This window comes from Meriones unguiculatus, chromosome 8 (assembly GCF_030254825.1).
Source record: "Meriones unguiculatus strain TT.TT164.6M chromosome 8, Bangor_MerUng_6.1, whole genome shotgun sequence".
NCBI classification, from domain to species: domain Eukaryota; kingdom Metazoa; phylum Chordata; class Mammalia; order Rodentia; family Muridae; genus Meriones; species Meriones unguiculatus.
The window spans coordinates 2,229,776-2,241,930 of record NC_083356.1 but is presented as its reverse complement, the minus strand read 5'-3'; the positions used below and the strand labels follow the sequence as shown (position 1 = coordinate 2,241,930).

The 12,155-nt window shown below is 50.3% G+C and overlaps 1 long non-coding RNA gene across 1 annotated transcript in view; it reads right to left on the bottom strand.

The window, feature by feature from the left end:
- Window positions 1-12,155, bottom strand: part of LOC132655737 (uncharacterized) — a 20,941-nt gene extending 8,786 nt beyond the window's left edge. Inside the window, exons 1-3 of the long non-coding RNA XR_009593527.1 lie at window positions 11,978-12,155; window positions 8,477-8,607; window positions 7,923-8,035 (exon numbers count right to left, since the gene is read on the bottom strand). This is a non-coding gene — a long non-coding RNA (uncharacterized LOC132655737). The remainder of the gene's footprint in view (window positions 1-7,922; window positions 8,036-8,476; window positions 8,608-11,977) is intronic.

The window sequence follows — 12,155 nt, the reverse complement described above, 5'->3', positions numbered from 1 at the left end:
TGCCTCTTGGTAGCCAGGCCCTCGTGCACAGAGCCTTTCCTTCTCAGGCTCCATCCTTCACAGTCTTGCCGCACAGTAGCCTGTAGGGAGGGGACCCTGCTCCTCTGGCTTACCCTGCGTTAAGATCAACATCCTAATGGCAGGTGTGGTGGCGCACATCCGCAATCCCAGCGCTTGGGAGGTGAAAGCAGGAGGATCAGGATTTCAAGGCTATCCTCAGCAACAAGATCCTTTCAGGGGCCAGCTAGGGATACAAAGAAATGATTTACAGCCCAAGGGATGACAAAATCTGCATGCTTTGAAAGCCCTCCCTAGGGTGGGGTGGGGGGTCGTGTGTCCAGACCAGTGTCCCAGAGCTGGGACTCCTGGTTGCTGTGGAGTCTTGCTCCTGGTGGGTGACTCCTGAAACAAGCTGCTCCTTCCTACCAGGCCACATTCAGTTTGCTAGAAATAGAGGCAGAAGGCTCCTTGACTTTGCATACAATTTGCATAATGTCATAGACACGCTGTCTATTTTCAGGCAGTTTCCAGGTTCAAGTGTTGCCACTGCTGCCCTGAGGGGTGTCATGACGGATGAGTCTCTTCTTTCTCACCCACCCACTCGTATTGACCTACATCCTGACTGCGGGAGCCAGGGCAGACACAGCAGCGGGAAGCTGGGATGGGTCGGTTATCGTCCCCAACAGCCCGGCTGGCTGCTCAAGGGCAGCTGGAAAGGTGAAAGATTCAGGAACCTCAGCTCCCTTCCTCCCTCCGCTACCAGACCCACCTGGCTGAGTGTTCAGTCCTCTGACAGCTTGGAAGGAGAAGGAGGAGGAGGAAGACAGGCAAATAAGTAGATCAACCTGGGCTTGAGCCACCAGGAAAGCCTTGCTTGCCCCCAGATAATCCCATTGGGGCAACAGATCTAACCCTCAGCCTGCCACTCCCCTGGAAGACCTCTCTGACCCATCAGAATCCCAGTTTGATGATTTTTTTTTAAGACAGTTTAGAATTGATGCTTTTCTCCTTACATTGACCAGGTTGATGACAAACATTCCACCATTCTGCCTCAGTTTCCCAAGTGCTCAGATCACACGCGCCTGCCACCTTGGCCAGGTGGCGGGCAGGGAGAACACGGTGCATGCCCCTGTTCCTTCCTTCCTCCCCTGCCAGCAGCAAGCTGACACTGAGCACCTGGCTGTCCCACACTGGTGCCAGTTAGGGGCTCGGGGCAAACACCCTTCCAAAAGGGCTGGTTGGGATGATTGTCACCAAGTTGCTCATGACCTTGGCAGGTCCTTGGCCTCTCGTCTGGGAAGGAGGGGTCTTGGCTGTTAAGACAGTTCTCGAGTTAGAATGACCTTGGGCACTGAGGCTTGGGACTGGGAGCCTTCTCTGGGCTCCCCGCTGTAGACATTCCAGCCTGGGGTCCCTGTTGGAGTCTACATTACAGCCTTCACTGGATGCCAGGGCAATGAGTCTGAATCCTGGAAATCCCAAGGCAGCCCAGTCAGGCTGACCAGCAGCAAGGCACTACCCAGAATTCCCAGTCTCTGGCATCCAGTCCCCCTGGACCTGCCTCATCCCTTCAGGCAGGCGTTTCCTGTTGATAAGAAGCTCAGTCACAAACACTGATAAAGAGATGAAGAAGGAAATCCACAGGCTAGGCTACGGAGGGCATTTGGTCTGCCTTCTCTACCCTTCTTCCTTTTCCACGCCACCTTCCCCTGCCAGCAGCTTCCCAGCACTGAGCAGAAAACAGCCCCCCCCCCCAGAAAACAGGCCCCCACCTCCATGCCGGGCCTTATTTTGGAGGTTCCAGGAATTTGGCTCGAAGATTTTACACATTTCTCAGAAGCCAGCCCTGGCACAGCCTGGCCCCGGGAGGGGTGCTCAGGAGGCAGGGAGCACTGGGTGCCGAGTCTCCATGTCCAGGGGCAAGGGCAGAGGCACAGGTAGGCTGGCCCCACAGGCTGGCTTCCATCTGGGGTCTCCCTGGCTCCTCCATCTCCCTCTTCTCAGAGGCCTGGGTCCAAGTCCTGCCTTGGTGGCTGCTGGCTGCTCTATAATTACTAGATTTTCCATCGTTTTATTCTCAGGCTTATTGATGGAAAGTCTCATTAATTTTGACTCTACTAATTTGGAGCCTATGATCCTTTAGGACAAAAGGCGCAGCAGATGTTTAGAAAAAAGAAGCAAAGCAAATGAGTTTTCAGGATGAGCCCTACTGCACATTTGGGTTTCTGGAGCCCACTTTCCAAGAGCCATGCCTGCAGTTAGGCCGATGTGCCACCAGGTGGGTGAGGAGGCTCAGCCTGCCTCTGGATGGAGGGCACCACGCTGGCTGATGATGGACTTCCCGGTCAAGCTGGCAAACACAGAGGTGGACCAGGAGCTCTGCGTGCTCAGAGTTTAAACATGAACTCCAGGAGCCTGGGTGCGTAGCCCTGTGGTTGAGCACGTGCCTAGCGTGCACAGGGCCCGGGGTGCCATCCTCCGCACCACAAACGAGACAGAATAAAAGGGGCTGGGGCGATGGCTCAGCGGTTAAGAGCACTGGCTGCTCTTCCACTGGACCTGTGTTCAGTTCCCAGCATCCACACGGCAGCTCACAATGGTCTGTGACTTCAGTTCCAGGGGATCCAACGCCCTCTTCTAGTCTCTGTGGGCGCCAGGCACACTAGTGGCACACAGACATACATACAGGCAAAACATCCATACACATAAAATAATAATTTCTAGAAATTAACAATAAAGTTTTCAAAAAATAGCTACATACAGTTTGGAGACTGTCTCCTGAATTCTTAATTATTCCCAGTCATGGCTACCACAAGGCCCTCGTCCCACTTTGTGGCTCTTGTTGAACTTTTGACACTTGATGGAATAAAAAAAAAAGATGAGTGAAGGATTTTATCCTAGTCGAAATCTAGCTGACCGATTAAGAGCACTTGCTGCTCTTGCAGAGGGCGGGGTTGGAGGTGGGGGAGGGGAAAGATGAGAGAGTTGGGGGTGGAGGAGTGGTGATGGGGGAGATGGGGGTATAAAGGGGCAGGTGGTGTTCAGCACCCACATGGCAGCTCACAACCATCTGTGACTCCAGCTGTGAAGGATCAGGTACCTTCTTTTGACCTTGGGCCCTGGGCATGAGTGCACAAACACACGGGCTTCGAGATTTAATGTTCTCCTGGAAGAGAACATCCTCGCAGGCCTCGGCTCTCTCCCTTACTGCAGGTTTGTTTTCAGTGCTAAAGTGAAGCCCAAGGCCTTAGGCAGGTCAGGCAGTCTCTGCACTGCTGAGCAAAAGGTCCAAGCCCCTCGGTCACTTCTGGAAAGTGGATGCATTCACACGGTTCCAAAACAAATGTAAGTGGCGAGGAGGCATCGGCTCCCTATCCCTGCAGTCCTTCTGTCCAGGTACTCAGATCCCCGAAGAAACTCCTGGTCTCAGTTTCCTATGTTTCTGTCCTTCCAGAATGGCTTTATGTTTGTGTGGGCAGATTTGAATATGCGTTCTTGCCTTCTCAGCCCTCAAAACTAAGCCTATTATAACACAACATTCTGTACCTTACTTCATATATCTTCAAGGATTTTATAGGTAGTAGATATATAGCTTTCGCTCTAGTTTTAGCACAATTGTCATATCCCATCGTTTGTCTCTGTTTCTAGAAGTTTTGATTATGCCCAGATTTTTGGCCCTTGCATCATGTAAACCAATATTGTCATCAGTTTGCTTCCTTCCAGTGACCCTGTAAGTTCTGAAAAGTGGAATTCCTGTCAGAGGCCATTTGCTTTCACAGGTAGTAAGACATGAGACAGATTACAGGCTAAAAGAACACAACCAGGCAAGCAGACAAATGGGAATGGAAAAGGGCTCAGAAGCCAACCCAGGCACACCTGTGAACAGATGTGCACACGTGAGACATCAACAATCAATGCAGTCAAGCCAGCTGTGGTGGTGCATGCCTTTAATCCCAGCACTCGGGAGGCAAAGGCAGGTGGATCTCTGAGTTCAAGGCCAGCCTGGTCTACATAGCGAGTTTCAGGACAGTCAGGACTACACAGAGAAACCCTGTCTCAAAAACAAACAAACAAACAAACAAACAAAAATATATATATTAATATATATATATATATGAAGTGAGGGCTCCCAAGTGGAGGCCAGCCTGGGCTACACAGGGAGTCCCTGTCAGAACAAAATGAAAAGCATTTATGGGGGTAATGGATAAAAGCAAGCGAGGAAAACGTTTCATAACGGTCATAGTGACAGTTGTATTATTGTGTGAACCTAATATGTCTATGCGTGTGTGTGTGTGCGTGTGTGTGTGTGTGTGTGTGTGTGTGTGTTTGCAAATGTGTATGTGCAGCACCATAGTGAGATCTTTAAAATACACAACTGAAGCTGGACTTGGAGGAGCACAGTTGCACAGTCCCAGCACTTGCCAGAAAGACAGGATTGCTGCCAGTGCAAAGGTAGACTGTTCTGCATAGTGAGGGCCAGGCCCAGGGCCACACACACAAAAAGATTGCACAAACACGCACACACGCACACACACACACACACACAATTGATTGGCAAAGGAAGAGACTGAAGTCGATAGCACAATGCCTTCTTACTTAAGTTTAGAATGCATACATATTCAAAACAACGTTACATCCTTAAGGATATGCATATATTTCAGGACGTGGAGCGGCTCATTAGAGTGTGGTGGGGTGTGGGGAACAGAAGAGAAGGAGATTGAAATGGAACTGAAGACGGAACTGGAAAATAATATCCAAGAGAGTCTCTTTGCCACCTTACGTAACATAAGGACACCGTACGGCCTCCTGATTCCCCTAAGGCTTGTGTGGAGGGGGGAGGGGGAGACCATAGGGCTGAGTCTTGAATCAGTCACTCTGTGTTCATGACCCAGCAGGAAACAGAGCAGAGGCAGGCATCCCATGTCCTCCCTCACCTTGCTGAGGTGGTTGTATGCGGGGCACTGTGCTCATGCAGGCCAATGGGCTGGCCAGAGCTGCTGTTAAGCAAAGAATCCTAGCCACTGGGCAAGGCGGTACACAAGCCTGCAGTCTTGGTGGTCTTGGTTGGCACTTGGAAGGTGGGGGCTGGAGGACCAGAAGTTCAAAGCCATCCTCAACCAGGCAGGGCTATAAGAGCATTGAGACTTTGGATGGATGGATAGACAGACAGATAGACAGATGGGATGAGTGGATAGACAGATGGATGGATGGATAGCTAGCTAGCTAGCTAGATGATAGACAGACAGACAGACGTACATAACAAGCCTGCCAGTGGTAGAACGTTATTCTCGCCCTAGCGTTCCTGTCTTCGGCTTACAGTGCTCTGTGCAGCTCAGTGTCACTGGCAGCCCAGTCCCCCGCTCTTTTATCCCCCTGCCCTCTTCCAGGAGCCACAGCTGAGCGGCAGCTCAACGGGAAACCGAGGGCTCCTTATGTGTATTTGTTATTTCTCCAGTTATATTTATTTGGATTCTCCATGCTGCATTAGTGGCTGCTCCCTTTGGATCGATACTCTAGTTAGACCTTTTGAGAAATGAAATTTACCTTCACGCCCCCAGTGTTCCCTTAGCTACAATCTCGCCTTCGGATCTCCCTGAGGTGCAAGGGCCTTTGGAAGCACCTGCCAGGCCCTTACCTGCTAGAAGCTGTCTTCTGATGTAGCCAGTATCTTAAATTCTTCTCTAAACTACATTTAAGCAGACTTAACAAGCTCTTAAAATAGATACAAAGTGGTTTTACCCCACAAGGGGATTCTTAAAATACTGGAGTACTGTTTTTAAGCATAGTCAAGTACTTCAGAACTGGAATTTACATTGCAAACAATGTCAATGCTAATTACAAAGTATTCTCTCCCAGCCCGTAGGTAACAGTGTATGTTCCTGTTTGTACCTGAAGTGAATACAATTAATTTTTTCTCTTTTCTTTTTGACTAAGGTTCACCCATTCACAATGGCCTTTCCTCCAGGCATTGAGTGTTCAGCTTGAAGAAGGCAGGAGGAACCAGAGTTCCAGGCCCTTCTCATCTGCATAGTGCGTTCCAGGCCAGTCAGGGTTACAAGACAAAAAGGAAAGAAAGGAAAGAAGGAAGAGCTATCTTTCCGCCATGCTTCCAGATTTACAATTTTTTTTTTTAAAGAAAAAAAACAAAACAAAACAAAACAAAACAAAAAAAAAACAACCCAGGTGTAAACTGGAGAATTTGAGGAAGAAGACAGAAAAACAAACGAATTCCAATTATTTTGGAAAAGGGGATTGTGTCTTCCCAGCACCTTTAGTAATTTTTTTTCAAACACTTTAAACTCCACAGCGGACGCTCTGCACGCTGGCCTCCCTTTGACTGAAGGCATAGGCAGTCCTCTTCCGGAGCTTCACCCCACTTTTCGCTTTATTTCTTGAGACAGGATCTTACTATCTCCCAGCTGGTGCACACTGACCTCGAACCCTTGAGCACAGTGACCCTTTGCCCCAGCCTCCCGGCTGCTGGGACCAGAGGCGGCTCCCTTCGCAGCTAAACCCCTCACTCCTCTGACGGTTCACCCTCCTAAGTGAATCAGCACCCTTTTCTCACCAAGGTCCCACCAACTTGCTCCGGGCAGAAACCTCACGCCCTCACCCTCCATCACCCACCCCTCCTCCTCCCTCCTGTCCCCTTTTCGGTCACATTATTGGAAAAGTGTCTGCCTGCTCACTCCCACTCAGCCACTGCCTCCTGATTTTGCCATGGAAACTCATCTCCTGGAGGTTAGCACGGAATTCAGTGGCCCCTTCTCACTCCGTCCTAATCTCACCGGCTGACCTGCCTCTGGCTCTGCTAGCGCCCACAGCGGGTGTCCCTCCACTCACTGCTTGGCCCTTGCTGGGCACAGGGGTTCCGACCACTCACGCTGGGTCTTCTTTGGACCCTTCCTGGGCCACCTCAATGCCATTTGGTGTTAATGTGTATCAATGGCCTCCAAATCTGTGTTTCTGTTTGTTTGCTAAGATGGGGACTCAAGCGGCTCAAATTGGCCTCAAATTGCGCCGTGGAGCAGAAGATTCTCCCTCTGGAGCGCACAGAGACACGCGTGTTCCAGTGAGCCTCACGTGTTCAGGGCTGGGGGTGGAACCTGAGGCTTTGCGCATTCTCAGTGAGCACCACGCAAGCTCAGCTAATCCCCAGATGCCGTGTTTTACCCAGTCCCTTCCGAGGGTGACATCTCCAGCCTTCTGGATGGTTCCTTGGCACCATCACATCTGACACAGATCTCCCCCAACCAGTTTAGCCCCCTACCTGGGAATGACCTGCTTTAGCTCAACAAACACAACATGCATCCATAATTTTCTGCTCCCTCCCACCGGGTCCCCATTCTCGTCAGCTGAAACTCATCCACCTGCCCCCGCCCCGACCTCTGCCACTCACTCCTCAGTTCCCAGCGGTCTTGCCTAGGCCATTGGGCCCTGTTCCTGTTCACCTCAGTCCCGGCCCACCCAGAGCACCCAGCTGGAAAAGCGCCCTCAGCTACGAATGCACGTCACTGTCCTCCTTGGACCCGCAAGTGTGGAAACTCCTTTCTAACAGGCCCCTGACCTGCAGCTTGGGCCCCGGCTCCCTACACACACACACACACACACACACACACACCCATCGTCCAGCCCCACTGAACTTCTTTTCCAGTCCTTTGTTCCTTTTGCCTCCGGGCGTTTGTACATACTGTCCCCTCCGTCTGGGACATGCTTAACCTGGCTGACTGGCACCCATCAGTAAACACGTGGGTGTGGAGATGGAGCGGACCTTGAAGGGTGACAGACATGGCCGCCAGTGCCAGCTCTCTCCAGCTGGACAGCCTTAGGCTGTCGGCTCACTTTTCAGAGTCCCATCCGTGGAAAGGGGCACAGCAAGCCCCACCACACCTGATGTGTGTTTGTGTTTTCATCTAACCCACCTCCGCCCGTCTGGATACTTCCTCGGCACTGGGCAGCAGAGAGGGCGGTCTGGAGCGACTGGACAGGAAGGGGCTCCCTGGACTTCAGTGAAGTCCCAAGTGACCCATGTGTCCTGTAAAACAAGCGTGGCTGAGGCTGGGGAGGTGGCTCAGTGGTAGAGGGCAAAGCACACACAAAGCCCCTGGTTCAATCCCAGGTGCCACATAAAAGCAGCCCGGGTGAGGCACGCCTTCAAGCCCAGCACTTAGGAGGTAGAGGCAGCAAGACCTGCAGGGCAAGGTCATCCTTGGCTACACGGTGAGTTTGAGTCAAGCCTGGACTACAGGAGACCTTTCTTGAAAAGCAAGCAAGCAAACAACTCATCGTGAAAATGAAGAATGAGTCAGGCGTGGCGGCTCCTGCCTGTAATCGGAGCACTCGAGAAGCAGAGAACATTGCCACAGATCTCAAGCCAGTCCGGTCTGCGCACGGGCAGGGACACAGGATGAGACCGTGTTACAAGAAAATAAAGTGAGAAATTTTAAAGAAATGGCATTATAAATGCGGTGTTTACATGCACAGTAGGGACTCACGACCGGAGAGGAGTGCTGAGCAGATTCATGCAGCATGGGCTGAAGTGGAACTCTTTGCAACCAGGTCTCCACAGATGTTTCAGGAGTAAGGCCCAGTGTTTAGCACTGGTTGCTGTAAAATTAAAAGGTATGGTCTAACAAATGTTGATTAGTAGGCTATAATTTTCCTTTTTCCGGCAGTATTATTTAACCCACTATCACAATTTATAAGAAGCAGACACCTTTTAAATCTAATAATTGCCTTATTTACCTCGGGCTGGACAGATATTCTACCTACACTGTCTCAATAATCTCACCATCCAATGCCATCCGCCTCAACCATCCTCAGCTGCTCTACCTTTCATACATAGTCCCATGATACTTGTTTATATTTTTGATCTTGGTGTTTTCTCCATCCACCCCATCCCTGGAGCCCTTCCTCCTGGCTCATGCTAACCCATCATGGCACCCTCTGGCCTCCTCTCTTCCTCCTCTCTCTTTTTCCCATGATTCTCTTGAACCCAAAGCCCCGGAACTGCCATGCCTACCCCATTCTGCCCTGCCCAGGTTTTAGACCAACTGATCAGGTATAATATCCTAGGCAGGTTTACAAAAAGAGAGGTGTAGCCAGACAGCATGGGTCTCTGAATTAATTCCCATCCACTCCAAGAAGAAGCTTCTCTGATGAGGGCTGAGCGAATCACTGATCTATAACATATGAGGAGTCTTTGTCTTGATATGTTCCTTCAGCAGAACAAAAGTAGTTGATTTCTCCCTAGCCTATGACCTCTCTAGGTTCTTGGTCACTTTCGTAGCGTCAAGGATGGGCTCCGTCTCATGGAGCTGGCCTTAAATTCAATCAAAAAGTGGCTGGTGACCCCATAACATTTGTGCCACTGTTGTACCAGTATGTTTCGAAGGCTGGGTGACCCTTCTTGCCCCTGATGCAGGATTACAGTATGCACCTTTGTGTCCGGCCTGACAAAATGGTCGTGTATAGCTCCGAGCGACCTTGAACTTTCTATTTAGCCAAGGATGATTCTGAACTTCTAATCCTTCTGTCTCTACCTTGTGAGTACTGGGATTAGGGGAGTAAGCCACCATGCCCTGCCTGGCTATGAAAAGGACAAGCATCATGCTTTGAAGATGGGGGGGAAATTTCACGCACTCCATCCTACCAGACGGAAACTGTATTTCATTGCACATGCATTGCACATGCTTACCACCGTAGAGCGCACTCCATGTTGAGTCTGGTATTTCTCAGTTAGCAGCTCATAAATATTTAAACATTTCTGCAGAGTTTGTAATCATTTTAATGATAGTATAATATTTAAGTTTATTATGTAATTTATAAATCCACATATATATGTGTATATATATACACACACACACACACACACACATTTCTTTTTTTTTCTAGCATAATCATGCTTTGTGGGTAAGGCTATTTTAAATTAGCTCTTGGTTGGGTTAGGTTTTTTGTGTTCGTTGTTGTTGTTGTTTTGTTTTTCAAGACAGGGTTCCTCTGTGTAGCCCTGCCTGTCCTAGAACTTGTTCTATACACCAGGCTGGCCTCAAACTCGGTAATCCATCTCACCTTCTGGGATTAAAGGAGTGTGGCACATAGCTGGCTAGCTTTGTTTTGTTTGGTTTTGGTTTTAATCACAAAAGCAGGCTATAGTCACCTTTGGAAATGATCTCACTGGAAGAGGTGGGGCACACCTTTAATTCTGACGCTCAGGAGGCAGAGGTAGGTTGAGTTCAAGGCTAGCCTGGTCTACATAGCAAGTTCCAGGACAGCCTAGTCTACAAAGTTAGACCCTGTCTCAAAGGACATTATTTATAATTTCACTGAACAGAGAGATTTTGTAAACATTTTCCTGTGTACCCTTCCAGCTCTTTTATGTATAATTTCAGATTATACTGCACCTATTTTATAACCTGTTTTCCCAACCTTAATTATACACCATGAGCATACTTCTGTGTCATTACTTTTGAGTGTGTGTGCTCTTGAGGGGGCACCGAGTCTTATGAATGCGAAGCATGAGCTCTGCCACTGAGCCCCCCTGCCCCTGGTAAACACTTCTCTGCAAGCCTGTGTGAGGGTCTGCACCTCACAGGGCTGTTCTCTCTCTGCGAACAGAGAGACAAGCCATCGGCTTGTCCACGGCTTCGGGAGCACGTCTGCTCATGGGGTGGCGGGTCAGGAAGCACATGGAGGGGCAGGAGAGACAGCTCAGTGGTTAGGAGCACTTGCTGCTCTTCCAGAGGACCCGGGTTCAAGTCGAAGCATCCATGTAGTTTGACCAGTCTGTAGGTCCAACCTCAGGAGACCTGACACCTGTAGCTTCACAGGCACCTGCACGAGTGTGCACATTCCCACGCACGGACGCGCACACCTGCACACAATTGAAAATAATAAAGAACAAACATCTAGAGTTGGTGGAGCGCCTTATACAGCCTGAGGGGTGAAATTAGGAGGTCCTTGTTTCATGGCGTTTGAGGAGGCTCCTGCTGTGTTGCTGCTCTGCTCCTCCCAAGAGAGGAAGAAAGGGAGAGAGAGGTGGAGGGGCCGCCTTGCTTTCAGAGGTGGGGTTTTACCAGGGGAAGATGGCTCTCAGCCTGCAGGGTTGAGACGCTTCTGGGGGTCAAGTGACCACCCTTATGGGGTCACAGATCAGATATCCTGCATATCAGACATTTACACTACAATTCATAACAGTAGCAAAATCACGGTTGTGGAGTTGAAGCACAATAATTTTATGGCTGGGGTCACCACACATGAGGAAATGTATTAAAGGGTCGCAGTGTTAGGAAGGCTGAGAACCGGTGCCTTGGACTCTCTTCTGCGTGCTGGATTGGACGGCACGTGCCTGCTCTTGTGCCCCCTCTACACACATTGCTTCCCCGCAGTCCCCAGCGTTTCTAGGCAATGGCACACTTCAAAGGGCCAGGCTTCTGTTTTACTGGCTGCATGACTCGGGAAGTCACTCGGAGGCCTCAGTTTGCCCATCTGCCCCCACAAAGCCAACTGAGGAGTAGCAAATGGAGTCTGAAACCCTGCTCCAAGCCTGGAACTTGTTCAGCCCACCACGAAGCAGTGTTCAGCACTGGCCCCATCTTTGAAACGAGGAGAGAAGGTGGCAGAGAGAGCCAGGTGTGGGGCGCATGCCTGTAATCCTAGCACTCAGGAGATGAGGACAGGAAGAGTATGAGTTCAAGGGCTTACTTATTTGGCTGCATAGTAAGCTAGAGGCCAGCCTAGGCTACAGGAGATCTTGCTTCAAGAAAAGGAAAATGAAGGAGGAGGAAGAGGGGAAGGAAGAGAAGGAGGTGCAAGAGGAGGAAGGGGGAGGAGGAGAAGGAGGAGGAAAAGGAGGAGGGAGATGAAGAGGAGGAGAGAGGGGGAGGGGAGAAAGAATAGGAGGGGGAGGAGAAGGAAGAAGATGAAAAGGAAGAAAGAAATGGACCCAGAGAGGTTTGAATCAAGGGATTTCACTCACCTAGTCATAGCTGCTCACTTAGGGGCCCCCTGAGCACTGGGCAGCAGGTGGGGTGCGTGGGAACCTCCTTAGACAAACAGCCCGCAGTGGCTGGCTGCATTCTGGCGTTGCAATCGCCATCCCCTATTGTAGTGGCTGCAAGCGCAGTGGTGGGATTCTTTGGCTTTCATCAACAAGC